The following is a 20143-nucleotide window of genomic DNA, read 5'->3' on the forward strand; positions in this document are numbered from 1 at the left end:
GCCCTCCCCACCCTCACAGTATAAATCTCCACTGATTCTCTTTGCTCTCAGCTCTGATGAAGTATCATCTAGACTCGAAACATTGGCTCTATTCTCTCCCCAGAGATGCTGTCAGACCTGCTGAGATTTTCCAGCATTTTCTGTTTGTGTTGAAATCATGTTGGAGTTGTATAGAACTTTGGTGAGGCCACAGCTGGAGTACTGTGTGCAGTTCTGGTCACCACATTTTAGGAAGGTTGTGATTTCACTGGAGAGGGTGCAGAGGAGATTCCCCAGGATGCTGCCTGTGATGGATTTAAATTATGAAGAGAGGTTGTGTGGGCTTGGGTTGTTTTTGTTGGCACAGAGAAGACTGAGGGGTGACCTGATGAGGGACATGAGAGAATAGATAAGGAGCAGCTGTTCCCCAGATTTGAAGGGTCAGTGTTCAATTCTTTGGTCTTCAGGCGTTTTATACAGCTCCATCACAGCCTCTCTGCTCTGATATTCTATGCCTCACTATCAAGACAAGTAACTGAAGTGCCTTGTGAGCCATCTTTTCGACCTGACCAGTAGCCATCAGAGATATATGGACATGTATTCCAAGTCTCTCGGCTCCTCTGCACTTGTTAGAATCCAACCATTCAAAGAACAAGTCACTGTGAAAGAGAGGCGAGTTCAAGGCAGTTCCACTGCTCTATGGGTATAGGAATAAAACACCAGCTCCACTGGGCTTGGAAGCCAGGACCTTCTGCATGTAAGGCAGACGTGATAACCACTACACTATGGAACCACATGACTGTGAGTGTAAATGAGCTGGAGGCAGTTCAGGGTCGGGGGGCGGGGCGGTGGATGGTCACTGGATTGTTACCTGGAATCGGCGGGTTTCCCAATGAGATTGGATTGGACAGACTGGGCTTCTTTCAGCCGGAGTTTAGGAAAGTGAGGGGTGACTGGATTAAAGTTTCTAAGATGCTGAACCATCTGTGAAGGTGGAGATGGAGAAGATGTTTCTGTCTAGTTCTGTCTAGAAAGCACCTGTCCAGTGAACATAAGAGCCCTGAGTTTAAAATCTTCAGCCTTTCTGTACGTTACACTTTGCAATTTTGAAACAAACTCACTGTTGTCCCGAGAAGCCGTAACTTTCCTGTCAGACAGTTCGATAGCAGGAAAAGAAGCCCAGAGGACCATTTTGTCTGCGCCAGCCATCAAGCAACTATTAAAATGGATGAACGTTGCTGCCGGCGACTCCTGGAATTGTCAATCACGTGTGAGGAATTTGTTAAAGGACATCTGTGATTCTATTTTGAAGCACATCTCAAACAGTTACATTCAGGGTGGAAGAAAACACCCAAGCAGGGACTTGAACCCTGGACTCTCAGATTAAAAGTCTGATGCTCTACCAACTGAGCTACCGGGGCTCTGCAACGCTTACTATCTATACCCATCATAATTTTATACACCTCTATCAAATCCCCTCATTCTTCTCTGCCCCAGGGAATAAAATTCAACCTTTCTCTGTAACTCAAGTCCCAGCAACATCCTTCTAAACCTTCTCTGCACTCATTCAATCTTATTCATATCCTTCCTGTAATTAGGCGACCAAAACTGCACACAATACTCCAAATTCAGACTCACCTTTGCCTTTTGCAATGTTGTAGTGAACGCAAACTGGAGAAACAGCATTTTGCCTTCTGGACTCAACATTGAGTTCAATAACTTCAGAGTATGAACTCTCTCCTCCACCTTCACCCCATTCACACAGTCTGTTCACTTAATGGGCACTTTTCTAGCACCTTCCCAGCCTTCTGTATCCTTATTTGAATTCCCGTTGCCCCATTCCATGCCCTCTATAGTATAAATCTCCACTGATTCTCTTTGCTCTCAGCTCTGACGAAGGATCATCTAGACTCGAAACGTTGGCTCTATTCTATCCCCAGAGATGCTGTCAGACCTGCTGAGATTTTCCAGCATTTTCTGTTTGTGTTGAAGCCATGTTGGAGTTGTATCGAACTTTGGTGAGGCCACAGCTGGAGTACTGTGTGCAGTTCTGGTCACCACATTTTAGGAAGGTTGTGATTTCACTGGAGAGGGTGCAGAGGAGATTCCCCAGGATGCTGCCTGGGATTGAACATTTAAGTAATGAAGAGAGGGTGGGTAGGCTTGGGTTGTTTTTGTTGGCGCAGAGAAGACTGAGGGGGTGACCTGATTGAGGTGTACAATATTATGAGGAGCACGGACAGAGCGGATAAGGAGCAGCTGCTCCCCTGAGTTGAAGGGTCAGTGTTCAATTCTTTGGTCTTCAGGCGTTTTATACAGCTCCATCACAGCCTCTCTGCTCTGATATTCTATGCCTCACTATAAAGACAAATAACTGAAGTGCCTTGTGAGCCATCTTTTCTACCTGCACCGGTTGCCTTTAGAGATATGTAGACATGTATTTCAAGTCTCTCGGCTCCTCTGCACTTGTTCACATCCCACCACACAAAGGACAAGTCACTGTGATAGAGCAGCGAGTTCAAGGCAGTTCCACTGCTCTCTGGGTATAGGAACAAAATATCACGGGCTCTACTTGGTTTTGAACCCAGGATTTTCTGCGTGTAAGGTAGACGTGATAACCACTACACCATGGGACTACATGACTAGGAGCATGAATGAGCTGGAGGCAGTTCAGTGTCGGGGGTTGGGGTAGGTGCGGTGGGTGATTACTGGATTGCTACCCAGAATGAGCGGGTTTCCCAATGAGATTGGATTGGACAGACTGGGCTTCTTTCAGCAGGAGTTTAGGAAAGTGAGGGGGTGACTGGATTAAAGTTTCTAAGATGCTGAACGGTCTTGGGAAGGTGGAGGTGGAAAAGATGTTTCCTCTTGTGGGTGAGGCCAAAACAAGGGGGTGCTGTTTGAACATTAGGGGGCGCCCTTTTAGGACAAGAGATGATTAGATTTGTTTTCTCTCAGAGGCTTGTGCCACTTTTAAACTCTGCCTCAGAAGGTGCTGGAGGATGGAGTCACTGAATATTTTCCTGGCAGAGGGAGTTAGATATTTATTGAGAGAATTAAAGATTATCGGGGAGGGGGAGGGGAACGTGGAAGCCAACAGAAGGGGATCAGCCATGGCCTTAGTAAATAGTGAAGCAGGATCGAAGGAGCAGATGGTTTCAGGTTGCAGCATCCACAGGATTTTGTTTTTAACTTTATAGACATATTATAACATTGATTGTGTTTTATTTGTTGGTGCCGTGGCTCAGTTGGTTAAAATACCTGCCTAGTAAATGAGGGATCCTGAGTTTGAATCTCTGCCTTTGTGTATTTTGCATTATTGAAACAAAATCACTCTTTCTCTGAGAACCCGTAACTTTCCCGATAGCAGGAAAAGAAGCCCAGAGGCCCATTTTGTCTGCGCCGACCATCAAAAAGCTATTAAAATGAATGGATATTTCTGCTGGCGACTCCTGGAATTATCAATCGCGTGTGAGGAATTTGTTAAAGGATATCTGTTCATCTATTTGGAAACACATCTCAAACAATTATGTTCAGGGTGGAAGAAAAAGTAACACCCTAGCAGGGATTTGAACCCTGGACCCTTAGATTAAAAGTCTGATGCTCTACCAGCTGAGCTACCTGGGCCCCACTTGGTGTCCCTTTTCCCTCTGTTGAACAAGCCGCTCTCTCCCTGTGACTGAGAGCAGATGAGGTTGAAGATGAGTTGATTTTTTACTGGGATTGGGGAAGTGTGATATGATCCACTTTGAGATTCAGCGACAGCTCCTCCTTCAATCTGGTCTATTGCATTCGCTGCTCCCAATGCGCTCTACTCTACATCAGAGAGACAAAATGTAGACTGGGTGATCGATTTGCTGAGCACCTTTGGTCCGTCCACACACAGGACCCTAATCTTCCTGTCACTTGCTGCTTCAACACACCACCCTGCTCTCCTGTCCACATGTCCGTCCACAGAACCATAGAACATTACAGCACAGAAACAGGCCTTTTGGCCCTTCTTGGCTGTGGTGTACCATTTTTCTGCCCAGTCCCACTGACCTGCACCTGGACCATATCCCTCCACACCCCTCTCATCCATGTACCTGTCCACGTTTTTCTTAAGTGAGCCCGCTTTCACCACTTCATCTGGCAGCTCATTCCACACTCCCAACATTCTCTGTGTGAAGAAGCTCCCCCCACCAATATTCCCTTTAAACTTTTCCTCCTTCACCCTTAAACCATTTCTTCTAGCTTTTTTTCTCCCCTAGCCTCAGTGGAAAAAAGCCTGGTTGCATTCACTCTATCCGTACCCATCATAATCTTATACACCGCTATCAAATCCCCTCATTCTTCCATGCTCCAGGGAATGAAGTCCTAACCTATTCAACATTTCTCAGTAACTCAGCTTCTCAAGTCTCGGCAACATCCTTGTAAACCTTCTCTGCACCTTTTCAACCTTATTAATATCCTTCCTGTAATTAGGTGACCAAAACTGCACACAATACTCCAAATTCAGTCTCACCTTTGCCTTTTGCAATGTTGTAGTGAACACAAACTGGAGGAACAGCATTTTGCCTTCTGGACTCAACATTGAGTTCAACAACTTCAGAATATGAACTCTCTCCTCCAACTTCACCCCATTCACACATTCTGTTCACTTAATGGGTACTTCTTAGCACCTTCCCAGCCTTCTGTATCCTTATTTGAATTCCCGTTGCCCCATTCCATGCCCCCTATAGTATAAATCTCCACTGATTCTCTTTGCTCTCAGCTCTGACGAAGGATCATCTAGACTCGAAACATTGGCTCTATTCTCTCCCCAGAGATGCTGTCAGACCTGCTGAGATTTTCCAGCATTTTCTGTTTGTGTTGAAGCCATGTTGGAGTTGTATAGAACTTTGGTGAGTCCACAGCTGGAGTCCTGTGTGCAGTTCTGGTCACCACATTTTAGGAAGGTTGTGATTTCACTGGAGAGGGTGCAGAGGAGATTCCCCAGGATGCTGCCTGGGATGGAGCATTTAAATTATGAAGAGAGGGTGGGTAGGCTTGGGTTGTTTTCGTTGGCGCAGAGAAGACTGAGGGGGTGACCTGATTGAGGTGGACAATATAATGAGGGGCACGGACAGAGCGGATAAGGAGCAGCTGCTCCCTGAGTTGAAGGGTCAGTGTTCATTCTTTGGTCTTCAGGCGTTTTATACAGCTCCATCACAGCCTCTCTGCTCTGATATTCTATGCCTCACTAGAAAGATAAGTCACTGAAGTGCCTTGTGAGCCATCTTTTCTACCTGCACCGGTTACCGTTAGAGATATGTAGACATGTATTCCAAGTCTCTCAGCTCCATTGCACTTGTTCGCATCCCACCATACAAAGGACAAGTCACTGTGAAAGTGCAGCGAGTTCAAGGCAGTTCCACTGCTCTCTGGGTATTGGAACAAAATAATCACGGGTTTCACACCCAGGACCTTCTGCGTGTAAGGCAGACGTGATAACCACTACACTATGGAACCATATGACTGTGAGGTTAAATGAGCTGGAGGCAGTTCAGGGTTGGGGGTTGGTGGGTGATTACTGGATTGCTACCTGGAACGAGTGGGTTCCCTCATGGGGTTGGATTGGACAGACTGGGCTTCTTTCAGCCGGAGTTTAGCAAAGTGAGGGGGTGACTGGATTAAAGTTTCTAAGATGCTGAACGGTCTTGGGAAGGTGGAGGTGAAAAGATGTTTCTGTCTAGTTCTGTCTAGAAAGCACCTGTCTAGTGAACAGAAGAATCCTGACTTCAAAATCTTCAGCCTTTCTGTACGTTACACTTTGCAATTTTGAAACAAACTCACTGTTGTCCCGAGAAGCCGCAACTTTCCTGTCAGACAGTTCGATAGCAGGAAAAGAAGCCCAGAGGCCCATTTTGTCTGCGCCGGCCATCAAGCACATATTAAAACAGATGAATGTTACTGCCGGCGACTCCTGGAATTGTCAATCGCGTGTGAGGAATTTGTTAAAGGACATCTATTAATATATTTTGAAGCACATCTCAAACAGTTACATTCAGGGTGGAAGAAAACACCCAAGCAGGGACTTGAACCCTGGATCCTCAGATTAAAAGTCTGATGCTCTACCAACTGAGCTACTTGGGCTCCGCAGTGCGCACTACGTATACCCATCATAATTTTATACATCTCTATCAAATCCCCTCATTCTTCTCTGCCCCAGGGAATAAAATTCAACCTTTCTCTGTAACTCAAGTCCCAGCAACATCCTTGTAAACCTTCTCTGCACTCATTCAACCTTATTCATATCCTTCCTGTAATTAGGTGACCAAAACTGCACACAATACTCCAAATTCAGTCTCACCTTTGCCTTTTGCAACGTTGTAGCGAACACAAACTGGAGGAACAGCATTTTGCCTTCTGGACTCAACATTGAGTTCAACAACTTCAGAGTATGAACTCTCTCCTCCACCTTCACCCCATTCACACATTCTGTTCACTTAATGGGCACTTTTCTAGCACCTTCTCAGCCTTCTGTATCCTTATTTGAATTCCCGTTGCCCCATTCCATGCCCCCTATAGTATAAATCTCCACTGATTCTCTTTGCTCTCAGCTCTGACGAAGGATCATCTAGACTCGAAACGTTGGCTCTATTCTCTCCCCAGAGATGCTGTCAGACCTGCTGAGATTTTCCAGCATTTTCTGTTTGTGTTGAAGCCATGTTGGAGTTGTATCGAACTTTGGTGAGGCCACAGCTGGAGTCCTGTGTGCAGTTCTGGCCACCACATTTTAGGAAGGTTGTGATTTCACTGGAGTGGGTGCAGAGGAGATTCACCAGGATGCTGCCTGAGATGGAACATTTAAGTAATGAAGAGAGGGTGGGTAGGCTTGCGTTTATTTTCATTGGCGCAGAGAAGACTGAGGGGGTGACCTGATTGGGGTGTACAATATTATGAGGAGCACGGACAGAGCGGATAAGGAGCAGCTGCTCCCCTGAGTTGAAGGGTCAGTGTTCAGTTCTTTGGTCTTCAGGCGTTTTATACAGCTCCATCACAGCCTCTCTGCTCTGATATTCTATGCCTCACTATATTGACAAGTAACTGAAGTGCCTTGTGAGCCATCTTTTCTACCTGCACCGGTTGCCTTTAGAGATATGTAGACATGTATTCCAAATCTCTCGGGTCCTCTGCAATTGTTCACATCCCACCATTCAAAGGACAAGTCACTGTGAAAAAGCAGCGAGTTCAAGGCAGTTCCACTGCTCTCTGGATATAGGAATAAAAAACAGTCCCTGGCTCTAGTGGGCTTTGAACCCAGAACTTTCTGTGTGTAAGGCAAACATGATAACCACTACACTATGGAACCACATGATCATGTGGGTACATGAGCGGGAGGCAGCTCAGGGTGGGGTGGGGGGTTGGGAGGTGGGTGATTGCTGGATTGCTACCTGGAATGAGCGGGTTTCCCAATGAGATTGGATTGGACAGACTGGGCTTCTTTCAGCCAGAGTTTAGGAAAGTGAGGGGTGACTGGATTAAAGTTTCTAAGATGCTGAACGGTCTGGGAAGGTGGAGATGGTGAAGATGTTTCTGTCTAGTACTGTCTAGAAAGCGCCTGTCTAGTGAACAGAAGAGCCCTGAGTTCAAAATCTTCAGCCTTTCTATACGTTGCACTTTGCAATTTTGAAACAAACTCACTGTTGCCCCGTGAAGCTGTAACTTTCCTGTCAGACAGTTCGATAGCAGGAAAAGAAGCCCAGAGGCCCATTTTGTCTTTGCCGGCCATCAAGCACCAATTAAAATGGATGAATGTTACTGCCGGCGACTCCTGGAATTGTCAATCGCGCGTGAGGAATTTGTTAAAGGACATCTGTTAATCTATTTTGAAGCACATCTCAAACAGTTACATTCAGGGTGGAACAAAACCCAAGCAGGGATTTGAATCCTGGACCCTCAGATTAAAAGTCAGATGCTCTACCAACTGAGCTCCTTGGGCTCGGCAAAGCTCACTAATTATACCCATCATAATTTTATACACCTCTATCAAATCCCCTCATTCTTCTCTGCTCCAGGGAATAAAATTCAACATTTCTCTGTAACTCAAGTCCCAGCAACATCCTTGGAAACCTTCTCTGCACTCATTCAACCTTATTCATATCCTTCCTGTAATTAGGTGACCAAAACTGCACACAATACTCCAAATTCGGCCTCACCTTTGCCTTTTGCAATGTTGTAGTGAACACAAACTGGAGAAACAGCATTTTGCCTTCTGGACTCAACATTGAGTTCAACAACTTCAGAGTATGAACTCTCTCCTCCACCTTCACCCCATTCACACATTCTGTTCACTTAATGGGCACTTTTCTAGCACCTTCTCAGCCTTCTGTATCCTCATTTGAATTCCCGTTGTCCCATTCCATGCCCCCTATAGTATAAATCTCCACTGATTCTCTTTGCTCTGAGCTCTGACGAAGGATTATCTAGACTCGAAACATTGGCTCTATTCTCTCCCCAGAGATGCTGTCAGACCTGCTGAGATTTTCCAGCATTTTCTGTTTGTGTTGAAGCCATGTTGGAGTTGTATAGAACTTTGGTGAGGCCACAGCTGGAGTCCTGTGTGCAGTTCTGGTCACCACATTTTAGGAAGGTTGTGATTTCACTGGAGAGGGTGCAGAGGAGATTCCCCAGGATGCTGCCTGGGATGGAACATTTAAGTAATGAAGAGAGGGTGGGTAGGCTTGCTTTTATTTTCATTGGCGCAAAGAAGCCTGAGGGGGTGACCTGATTGATGTGTACAATATTATGAGGAGCACGGACAGAGCGGATAAGGAGCAGCTGCTCCCCTGAGTTGAAGGGTCAGTGTTCAATTCTTTGGTCTTCAGGCGTTTTATACAGCTCCATCACAGCCTCTCTGCTCTGATATTCTATGCCTCACTATAAAGACAAGTAACTGAAGTGCCTTGTGAGCCATCTTTTCTACCTGCACCGGTTGCCTTTAGAGATATAGAACATAGATCATAGAACATTACAGCGCGGAACAGGCCCTTCGGCCCACAATGTTGCGCCGACCAGTCTTATTTTTAAAAAAAAACATTGACCCACTAATCTAAACCAATCCCTTTTCGTCCATAAACCTATCCACCAATCTCTTAAACGCCCCCAAACTAGGCGCATTTACAACTGCAGCAGGCAGGGCATTCCAGTCCCTCACCACCCTCTGGGTAAAGAACCTGCCCCTGACATCCGTCCTATAACTACCCCCCCTTAATTTAAAGCCATGCCCCCTCGTGCTAGCTTTCTCCATCCGAGGAAACAGGCTATCACCATCCACCCTATCTAAACCTCTAATCATCTTATATGTTTCTATAAGATCCCCTCTTAGCCGCCTTCTTTCCAGTGAAAACAACCCCAAATCCCTCAGTCTCTCCTCATAGGACCTCCCCTCCATACCAGGCAACATCCTGGTAAACCTCCTCTGCACCCTCTCCAAAGCCTCCACATCCTTCCTGTAATTTGGGGACCAGAACTGCACACAGTACTCCAAGTGCGGCCGCACCAGAGTTGTGTACAGTTGCAACATCACGCTGCGACTCCTAAATTCAATCCCCCTACCAATAAACGCCAAGACACCGTACGCCTTCTTAACAACCTTATCTACTTGATTCCCAACTTTCAGGGATCTATGTACACATACACCTAGATCCCTCTGCTCCTCCACTCTATTCAAAGTCCTCCCGTTAGCCCTATACTCAACACATCTGTTATTCCTACCGAAATGGATTACCTCACACTTCTCCGCATTAAACTCCATCCGCCACCTCGCGGCCCAGCTCTGCAACCTGTCCAAGTCACCCTGCAAACTTCGACACCCTTCCTCACAATCTACCACACCTCCGACTTTGGTGTCATCAGCAAACTTACTAATCCACCCAACTATACCCTCATCCAGATCATTAATAAAGATTACAAACAGCAGTGGCCCCAAAACAGATCCCTGAGGCACACCACTCGTAACCGAACTCCATGATGAATAATTACCATCAACCACCACCCTCTGTCTCCTATCCGCTAACCAATTCCTGATCCAAGTACCTAAATTACCACCAATCCCATACATCTGCATTTTCTGCAGAAGCATACCATGGTGAACCTTATCAAACGCCTTACTAAAATCCATATATACCACATCTACTGCCTTACCCCTATCCACCTCTTTGGTCACCTTCTCAAAGAACTCAATAAGGTTAGTAAGGCACGACCTTCCCGCTACAAAACCATGCTGACTATCTCTAATCAATTCATTACTCTCCAAACAACTATAAATCCTATCCCTAATAATTCTTTCTAAAACCTTGCCCACTACAGAAGTAAGACTCACTGGTCTATAATTCCCAGGGAAGTCTCTGGATTGCTACTTGGAATGAGCGGGATTCCTCATGGGGTTGGATTGGACAGACTGGGCTTCTTTCAGTCGGAGTTTAGGAAAGTGAGGGGGTGACTGGATTAAAGTTTCTAAGATGCTGAACGGTCTTGGGAAGGTGGAGGTGGAAAAGATGTCTCCTCTTGTGGGTGAGGCCAAAACAAGGGGCCGCTGTTTGAACATTAGGGGGCGCCCTTTTAGGACAAGAGATGATGAGATTTGTTTTCTCTCAGAGGCTTGTGCCACTTTTAAACTCTGCCTCAGAAGGTGCTGGAGGATGGAGTCACTGAATATTTTCCTGGCGGAGGGAGTTAGATATTTATTGAGAGAATTAAAGATTATCGGGAGGGGGAGGGGAACGTGGAAGCCAACAGAAGGGGATCAGCCATGGCCTTAGTAAATAGTGAAGCAGGATCGAAGGAGCAGATGGTTTCAGGTTGCAGCATCCACAGGATTTTGTTTTTAACTTTATAGACATATTATAACATTGATTGTGCTTTATTTGTTGGTGCCGTGGCTCAGTTGGTTAAAATACCTGCCTAGTAAATGGGGGATCCTGAGTTTGAATCTCTGCCTTTGTGTATTTTGCATTATTGAAACAAAATCACTCTTTCTCTGAGAACCCGTAACTTTCCCGATAGCAGGAAAAGAAGCCCAGAGGCCCATTTTGTCTGCGCCGACCATCAAAAAGCTATTGAAATGAATGGATATTTCTGCTGGCGACTCCTGGCATTATCAATCGCGTGTGAGGAATTTGTTAAAGGATATCTGTTCATCTATTTGGAAACACATCACAAACAATTATGTTCAGGGTGGAAGAAAAAGTAACACCCTAGCAGGGATTTGAACCCTGGACCCTTAGATTAAAAGTCTGATGCTCTACCAGCGGAGCTACCTGGGCCCCACTTGGTGTCCCTTTTCCCTCTGCTGAACAAGCCGCTCTCTCCCTGTGACTGAGAGCAGATGAGGTTGAAGAGGAGTTGATTTTTTACTGGGATTGGGGAAGTGTGATATTATCCACTTTGAGATTCAGCGACAGCTCCTCCTTCAATCTGGTCTATTGCATTCGCTGCTCCCAATGCGCTCTACTCTACATCAGAGAGACAAAATGTAGACTGGGTGATCGATTTGCTGAGCACCTTTGGTCCATCCGCACACAGGACCCTAATCTTCCTGTCACTTGCTGCTTCAACGCACCACCCTGCTCTCCTGTCCACATGTCCGTCCACAGAACCATAGAACATTACAGCACAGAAACAGGCCTTTTGGCCCTTCTTGGCTGTGGTGTACCATTTTTCTGCCGAGTCCCACTGACCTGCACCTGGACCATATCCCTCCACACCCCTCTCATCCATGTACCTGCCCAAGTTTTTCTCAAGTGAGCCCGCTTTCACCACTTCATCTGGCAGCTCATTCCACACTCCCAACATTCTCTGTGTGAAGAAGCTCCCCCCACCAATATTCCCTTTAAACTTTTCCTCCTTCACCCTTAAACCATTTCTTCTAGTTTTTTATCTCCCCTAGCCTCAGTGGAAAAAAGCCTGGTTGCATTCACTCTATCCGTACCCATCATAATCTTATACACCGCTATCAAATCCCCTCATTCTTCCATGCTCCAGGGAATAAACTCCTAACCTATTCAACATTTCTCTGTAACTCAGCTTCTCAAGTCTCGGCAACATCCTTGCAAACCTTCTCTGCACCTTTTCAACCTTATTAATATCCTTCCTGTAATTAGGTGACCAAAACTGCACACAATACTCCAAATTCAGTCTCACCTTTGCCTTTTGCAATGTTGTAGTGAACACAAACTGGAGGAACAGCATTTTGCCTTCTGGACTCAACATTGAGTTCAACAACTTCAGAATATGAACTCTCTCCTCCACCTTCACCCCATTCACACATTCTGTTCACTTAATGGGTACTTCTTAGCACCTTCCCAGCCTTCTGTATCCTTATTTGAATTCCCGTTGCCCCATTCCATGCCCCCTATAGTATAAATCTCCACTGATTCTCTTTGCTCTCAGCTCTGACGAAGGATCATCTAGACTCGAAACGTTGGCTCTATTCTCTCTCCAGAGATGCTGTCAGACCTGCTGAGATTTTCCAGCATTTTCTGTTTGTGTTGAAGCCATGTTGGAGTTGTATAGAACTTTGGTGAGTCCACAGCTGGAGTCCTGTGTGCAGTTCTGGTCACCACATTTTAGGAAGGTTGTGATTTCACTGGAGAGGGTGCAGAGGAGATTCCCCAGGATGCTGCCTGGGATGGAGCATTTAAATTATGAAGAGAGGGTGGGTAGGCTTGGGTTGTTTTCGTTGGCGCAGAGAAGACTGAGGGGGTGACCTGATTGAGGTGGACAATATAATGAGGGGCACGGACAGAGCGGATAAGGAGCAGCTGCTCCCTGAGTTGAAGGGTCAGTGTTCATTCTTTGGTCTTCAGGCGTTTTATACAGCTCCATCACAGCCTCTCTGCTCTGATATTCTATGCCTCACTATAAAGATAAGTCACTGAAGTGCCTTGTGAGCCATCTTTTCTACCTGCACCGGTTACCGTTAGAGATATGTAGACATGTATTCCAAGTCTCTCAGCTCCATTGCACTTGTTCGCATCCCACCATACAAAGGACAAGTCACTGTGAAAGTGCAGCGAGTTCAAGGCAGTTCCACTGCTCTCTGGGTATTGGAACAAAATAATCACGGGTTTCACACCCAGGACCTTCTGCGTGTAAGGCAGACGTGATAACCACTACACTATGGAACCACATGACTGTGAGGTTAAATGAGCTGGAGGCAGTTCAGGGTTGGGGGTTGGTGGGTGATTACTGGATTGCTACCTGGAACGAGTGGGTTCCCTCATGGGGTTGGATTGGACAGACTGGGCTTCTTTCAGCCGGAGTTTAGCAAAGTGAGGGGGTGACTGGATTAAAGTTTCTAAGATGCTGAACGGTCTGGGAAGGTGGAGGTGAAAAGATGTTTCTGTCTAGTTCTGTCTAGAAAGCACCTGTCCAGTGAACAGAAGAATCCTGACTTCAAAATCTTCAGTCTTTCTATACATTACACTTTGCAATTTTGAAACAAACTCACTGTTGCCCCGAGAAGCCGCAACTTTCCTGTCACACAGTTCGATAGCAGGAAAAGAAGCCCAGAGGCCAAATTTGTCTGCGCCGGCCAACAAGCACATATTAAAACAGATGAATGTTACTTCCGGCGACTCCTGGAATTGTCAATCGCGTGTGAGGAATTTGTTAAAGGACATCTATTAATATATTTTGAAACACATCTCAAACAGTTACATTCAGGGTGGAAGAAAACACCCAAACAGGGACTTGAACCCTGGATCCTCAGATTAAAAGTCTGATGCTCTACCAACTGAGCTACTTGGGCTCCGCAGTGCGCACTATGTATACCCATCATAATTTTATACATCTCTATCAAATCCCCTCATTCTTCTACGCCCCAGCGAATAAAATCCAACCTTTCTCTGTAACTCAAGTCCCAGCAACATCCTTGTAAACCTTCTCTGCAATCATTCAACCTTATTCATATCCTTCCTGTAATTAGGTGACCAAAACTGCACACAATACTCCAAATTCAGTCTCACCTTTGCCTTTTGCAACGTTGTAGCGAACACAAACTGGAGGAACAGCATTTTGCCTTCTGGACTCAACATTGAGTTCAACAACTTCAGAGTATGAACTCTCTCCTCCACCTTCACCCCATTCACACATTCTGTTCACTTAATGGGCACTTTTCTAGCACCTTCTCAGCCTTCTGTATCCTTATTTGAATTCCCGTTGCCCCATTCCATGCCCCCTATAGTATAAATCTCCACTGATTCTCTTTGCTCTCAGCTCTGACGAAGGATCATCTAGACTCGAAACGTTGGCTCTATTCTCTCCCCAGAGATGCTGTCAGACCTGCTGAGATTTTCCAGCATTTTCTGTTTGTGTTGAAGCCATGTTGGAGTTGTATAGAACTTTGGTGAGGCCACAGCTGGAGTCCTGTGTGCAGTTCTGGCCACCACATTTTAGGAAGGTTGTGATTTCACTGGAGTGGGTGCAGAGGAGATTCACCAGGATGCTGCCTGAGATGGAACATTTAAGTAATGAAGAGAGGGTGGGTAGGCTTGCGTTTATTTTCATTGGCGCAGAGAAGACTGAGGGGGTGACCTGATTGGGGTGTACAATATTATGAGGAGCACGGACAGAGCGGATAAGGAGCAGCTGCTCCCCTGAGTTGAAGGGTCAGTGTTCAGTTCTTTGGTCTTCAGGCGTTTTATACAGCTCCATCACAGCCTCTCTGCTCTGATATTCTATGCCTCACTATATTGACAAGTAACTGAAGTGCCTTGTGAGCCATCTTTTCTACCTGCACCGGTTGCCTTTAGAGATATGTAGACATGTATTCCAAATCTCTCGGGTCCTCTGCACTTGTTCACATCCCACCATTCAAAGGACAAGTCACTGTGAAAAAGCAGCGAGTTCAAGGCAGTTCCACTGCTCTCTGGATATAGGAATAAAAAACAGTCCCTGGCTCTAGTGGGCTTTGAACCCAGAACTTTCTGTGTGTAAGGCAAACATGATAACCACTACACTATGGAACCACATGATCATGTGGGTACATGAGCGGGAGGCAGCTCAGGGTGGGGTGGGGGGTTGGGAGGTGGGTGATTGCTGGATTGCTACCTGGAATGAGCGGGTTTCCCAATGAGATTGGATTGGACAGATTGGGCTTCTTTCAGCCGGAGTTTAGGAAAGTGAGGGGTGACTGGATTAAAGTTTCTAAGATGCTGAACGGTCTGGGAAGGTGGAGATGGTGAAGATGTTTCTGTCTAGTTCTGTCTAGAAAGCACCTGTCTAGTGAACAGAAGAGCCCTGAGTTCAAAATCTTCAGCCTTTCTATACGTTGCACTTTGCAATTTTGAAACAAACTCACTGTTGCCCCGAGAAGCTGTAACTTTCCTGTCAGACAGTTCGATAGCAGGAAAAGAAGCCCAGAGGCCCATTTTGTCTTTGCCGGCCATCAAGCACCAATTAAAATGGATGAATATTACTGCCGGCGACTCCTGGAATTGTCAATCACGTGTGAGGAATTTGTTAAAGGACATCTGTGAATCTATTTTGAAGCACATCTCAAACAGTTGCATTCAGGGTGGAACAAAACCCAAGCAGGGATTTGAATCCTGGACCCTCAGATTAAAAGTCAGATGGTCTACCAACTGAGCTCCTTGGGCTCGGCAAAGCTCACTAATTATACCCATCATAATTTTATACACCTCTATCAAATCCCCTCATTCTTCTCTGCTCCAGGGAATAAAATTCAACCTTTCTCTGTAACTCAAGTCCCAGCAACATCCTTGTAAACCTTCTCTGCACTCATTCAACCTTATTCATATCCTTCCTGTAATTAGGTGACAAAAACTGCACACAATATTCCAAATTCAGTCTCACCTTTGCCTTTTGCAATGTTGTAGTGAACACAAACTGGAGAAACAGCATTTTGCCTTCTGGACTCAACATTGAGTTCAACAACTTCAGAGTATGAACTCTCTCTTCCACCTTCACCCCATTCACACATTCTGTTCACTTTTAGGGCACTTTTCTAGCACCTTCTCAGCCTTCTGTATCCTCATTTGAATTCCCGTTGCCCCATTCCATGCCCCCTATAGTATAAATCTCCACTGATTCTCTTTGCTCTCAGCTCTGACGAAGGATTATCTAGACTCGAAACATTGGCTCTATTCTCTCCCCAGAGATGCTGTCAGACCTGCTGAGATTTTCCAGCATTTTCTGTTTGTGTTGAAGCCATGTTGGAGTTGTATAGAACTTTGGTGAGGCCACAGCTGGAGTCCTGTGTGCAGTTCTGGTCACCACATTTTAGGAAGGTTGTGATTTCACTGGAGAGGGTGCAGAGGAGATTCCCCAGGATGCTGCCTGGGATGGAACATTTAAGTAATGAAAAGAGGGTAGGTAGGCTTGCGTTTATTTTCATTGGCGCAGAGAAGACTGAGGGGGTGACCTGATTGGGGTGTACAATATTATGAGGAGCACCGACAGAGCGGGTAAGGAGCAGCTGCTCCCCTGAGTTGAAAGGTCAGTGTTCAATTCTTTGGTCTTCAGGCGTTTTATACAGCTCCATCACAGCCTCTCTGCTCTGATATTCTATGCCTCACTATAAAGACAAGTAACTGAAGTGCCTTGTGGGCCATCTTTTCTACCTGCATCGGTTGCGTTTAGAGATATGTAGACATGTATTCCAAGTCTCTCGGCTCCTCTGCACTTGTTCACATCCCACCATTCAAAGGACAAGTCACTGTGAAAGAGCGGCGAGTTCAAGGCAGTTCCACTGCTCACTGGGTATAGAAACAAAACATCACTGGTTCCACTGGGCTTTGAACCCAGGACCTTCTGCATGTAAGGCAGACGTGATAACCACTACACTATGGAACCACATAACTGTGGGTGTAAATGAGCTGGTGACAGTTCAGTGTCAGGGGGTGGGGGTAGGTGCGGTGGGTGGTTAGTGGATTACTACCCAGAATGAGGGGTTTCCCAATGAGATTGGAATGGACAGACTGGGCTCCTTTCAGCTGGAGTTTTGGAAAGTGAGGGGGTGACTGGATTAAAGTTTCTAAGATGCTGAACGGTCTGGGAAGGTGGAGATGGAGAAGATGTTTCTGTCTAGTTCTGTCTAGAAAGCACCTGTCTAGTGAACAGAAGAGCCCTGAGTTCAAAATCTTCAGCTTTTCTGTACGTTGCACTTTGCAATTTTGAAACAAACTCACTGTTGCCCCGAGAAGCCACAACTTTCCTGTCAGACAGTTCGATAGCAGGAAAAGAAGCCCAGAGGCCCATTTTGTCTGCGCCGGCCATCAAGCACATATTAAAATGGATGAACGTTGCTGCCGGAGCCTCCTGGAATTGTCAATCGCGTGTGAGGAATTTGTTAAAGGACATCTGTTAATCTATTTTGAAGCACATCTCAAACAGTTACATTCAGGGTGGAAGAAAACACCCAAGGAGGGACTTGAACCCTGGACTCTCAGATTAAAAGTCTGACGCTCTACCAACTGAGCTACTTGGGCTCTGCAAAGCTCACTATCTATACCCATCATAATTTTATACACCTCTATCAAATCCCCTCATTCTTCTCTGCTCCAGGGATTAAAATTCAACCTTTCTCTGTAACTCAAGTCCCAGCAACATCCTTGTAAACCGTCTCTGCACTCATTCAACCTTATTCATATCCTTCCTGTAATTAGGTGACCAAAACTGCACACAATACTCCAAATTCAGTCTCACCTTTGCCTTTTGCAATGTTGTAGTGAACACAAACTGGAGGAACAGCATTTTGCCTTCTGGACTCAACATTGAGTTCAACAACTTCAGAGTATGAACTCTCTCCTCCACCTTCACCCCATTCACACATTCTGTTCACTTAATGGGTACTTTTCTAGCACCTTCTCAGCCTTCTGTATCCTTATTTGAATTCCCGTTGCCCCATTCCATGCCCCCTATAGTATAAATCTCCACTGATTCTCTTTGCTCTCAGCTCTGACGAAGGGTCATCTAGACTCGAAACGTTGGCTCTATTCTCTCCGCAGAGATGCTGTCAGACCTGCTGAGATTTTCCAGCATTTTCTGTTTGTGTTGAAGCCATGTTGGAGTTGTATAGAACTTTGGTGAGTCCACAGCTGGAGTCCTGTGTGCAGTTCTGGTCACCACATTTTAGGAAGGTTGTGATTTCAGTGGAGAGGGTGCAGAGGAGATTCCCCAGGATGCTGCCTGGGATGGAACGTTTGAATTATGAAGAGAGGGTGGGTAGGCTTGGTTTGTTTTCGTTGGCGCAGAGAAGTCTGAGGGGGGTGACCTGATTGAGGTGGACAATATTATGAGGTGCACGGGCAGAGCGGATAAGGAGCAGCTGCTCCCCTGAGTTGAAGGGTCAGTGTTCAGTTCTTTGGTCTTCAGGCGTTTTATACAGCTCCATCACAGCCTCTCTGCTCAGGTATTCTATGCCTCACTATAAAGACAAGTAACTGAAGTGCCTTGTGAGCCATCTTTTCTACCTGCACTAGTTGCCTTTAGAGATATGTAGACATGTACTCCTCTGCACTTGTTAGCATCCCACCATACAAAGGACAAGTCACTGTGAAAGAGCAGCGTGTTCAAGGCAGTTCCACTGCTCTCTGGGTAGAGAAACCATATATCACTGGTTCCACTGGGTTTTGAACCCAGGACCTTCTGCGTGTAAGGCAGACGTGATAACCACTACACTATGGAACCACATGACTGTGAGCCAAAATGAGCTGGAGGCAGTTCAGGGTTGGGGGTTGGTGGGTGATTACTGGATTGCTACCTGGAACGAGCGGGTTTCCTCATTGGGTTGGATTGGACAGACTGGGCTCCTTTCAGCCGGAGTTTAGGAAAGTGAGGGGGTGACTGGATTAAAGTTTCTAAGATGCTGAACGGTCTGGGAAGGTGGAGATGGAAAAGATGTTTCTGTCTAGTTCTGTCTAGAAAGCGCCTGTCCAGTGAACAGAAGAATCCTGACTTCAAAATCTTCAGCCTTTCTCTACGTTACACTTTGCAATTTTGAAACAAACTCACTGTTGTCCTGAGAAGCCGCAACTTTCCTGTCAGACAGTTCGATAGCAGGAAAAGAAGCCCAGAGGCCCATTTTCTCTGTGCCGGCCATCAAGCACCTATTAAAATGGATGAATGTTACTGCCGGCGACTCCTGGAATTGTCAATCGCGTGTGAGGAATTTGTTAAAGGACATCTGTTAATATATTTTGAAGCACATCTCAAACAGTTACATTCAAGGTGGAAGAAAACACCCAAGCAGGGACTTGAACCCTGGATCCTCAGATTAAAAGTCTGATGCTCTACCAACTGAGCTACTTGGGCACTGCCAAGCGCACTATCTATACCCATCATAATTTTATACACCTCTATCAAATCCCGTCATTCTTCTACGCCCCAGGGAATAAAATCCAACCTTTCTCTGTAACTCAAGTCCCAGCAACATCCTTGTAAACCTTCTCTGCACTCATTCAACCTTATTCATATCCTTCCTGTAATTAGGTGACCAAAACTGCACACAATACTCCAAATTCAGTCTCACCTTTGCCTTTTGCAATGTTGTAGTGAACACAAACTGGAGAAACAGCATTTTGCCTTCTGGACTCAACATTGAGTTCAACAACTTCAGAGTATGAACTCTCTCTTCCACCTTCACCCCATTCACACATTCTGTTCTCTTAATGGGTACTTTTCTAGCACCTTCTCAGCCTTCTGTATCCTTATTTGAATTCCCGTTGCCCCATTCCATGCCCCCTATAGTATAAATCTCCACTGATTCTCTTTGCTCTGAGCTCTGACGAAGGATCATCTAGACTCGAAACATTGGCTCTATTCTCTCCCCAGAGATGCTGTCAGACCTGCTGAGATTTTCCAGCATTTTCTGTTTGTGTTGAAGTCATGTTGGAGTTGTATAGAACTTTGGTGAGGCCACAGCTGGAGTCCTGTGTGCAGTTCTGGTCACCACATTTTAGGAAGGTTGTGATTTCACTGGAGAGGGTGCAGAGGAGATTCCCCAGGATGCTGCCTGGGATGGAACATTTATGTAATGAAGAGAGGGTGGGTAGGCTTGCATTTTTTTTCATTGGCGCAGAGAAGCCTGAGGGGGTGACCTGATTGAGGTGTACAATATTATGAGGTGCACAGACAGAGCGGATAAGGAGCAGCTGCTCCCCTGAGTTGAAGGGTCAGT

The 20143-nt window shown here is 45.9% G+C and overlaps 10 non-coding genes across 10 annotated transcripts; all 10 read right to left on the bottom strand.

The window, feature by feature from the left end:
* Positions 1–1327: 1327 nt before the first annotated feature.
* trnak-uuu (transfer RNA lysine (anticodon UUU)) lies at positions 1328–1400 on the bottom strand. The gene has a single exon. It is a non-coding gene; the product is annotated as a tRNA-Lys (tRNA).
* A 2133-nt stretch (positions 1401–3533) lies between these two features.
* Positions 3534–3606, bottom strand: trnak-uuu (transfer RNA lysine (anticodon UUU)). Its single transcript has one exon. It is a non-coding gene; the product is annotated as a tRNA-Lys (tRNA).
* Positions 3607–6020: 2414 nt separating this feature from the next.
* trnak-uuu (transfer RNA lysine (anticodon UUU)) lies at positions 6021–6093 on the bottom strand. The gene has a single exon. It is a non-coding gene; the product is annotated as a tRNA-Lys (tRNA).
* A 1776-nt stretch (positions 6094–7869) lies between these two features.
* Positions 7870–7942, bottom strand: trnak-uuu (transfer RNA lysine (anticodon UUU)). Its single transcript has one exon. It is a non-coding gene; the product is annotated as a tRNA-Lys (tRNA).
* Positions 7943–11194: 3252 nt separating this feature from the next.
* trnak-uuu (transfer RNA lysine (anticodon UUU)) lies at positions 11195–11267 on the bottom strand. Its single transcript has one exon. It is a non-coding gene; the product is annotated as a tRNA-Lys (tRNA).
* Positions 11268–13680: 2413 nt separating this feature from the next.
* Positions 13681–13753, bottom strand: trnak-uuu (transfer RNA lysine (anticodon UUU)). The gene has a single exon. It is a non-coding gene; the product is annotated as a tRNA-Lys (tRNA).
* A 2992-nt stretch (positions 13754–16745) lies between these two features.
* trnav-uac (transfer RNA valine (anticodon UAC)) lies at positions 16746–16818 on the bottom strand. The gene has a single exon. It is a non-coding gene; the product is annotated as a tRNA-Val (tRNA).
* A 562-nt stretch (positions 16819–17380) lies between these two features.
* On the bottom strand, positions 17381–17453 carry trnak-uuu (transfer RNA lysine (anticodon UUU)). Its single transcript has one exon. It is a non-coding gene; the product is annotated as a tRNA-Lys (tRNA).
* Positions 17454–18581: 1128 nt separating this feature from the next.
* Positions 18582–18654, bottom strand: trnav-uac (transfer RNA valine (anticodon UAC)). The gene has a single exon. It is a non-coding gene; the product is annotated as a tRNA-Val (tRNA).
* A 551-nt stretch (positions 18655–19205) lies between these two features.
* On the bottom strand, positions 19206–19278 carry trnak-uuu (transfer RNA lysine (anticodon UUU)). The gene has a single exon. It is a non-coding gene; the product is annotated as a tRNA-Lys (tRNA).
* Positions 19279–20143: the final 865 nt, after the last annotated feature.

Source organism: Carcharhinus amblyrhynchos, chromosome 13, assembly GCF_965287045.1.
Source record: "Carcharhinus amblyrhynchos chromosome 13, sCarAmb.v2.hapA, whole genome shotgun sequence".
Classification (NCBI taxonomy): Eukaryota; Metazoa; Chordata; class Chondrichthyes; order Carcharhiniformes; family Carcharhinidae; genus Carcharhinus; species Carcharhinus amblyrhynchos.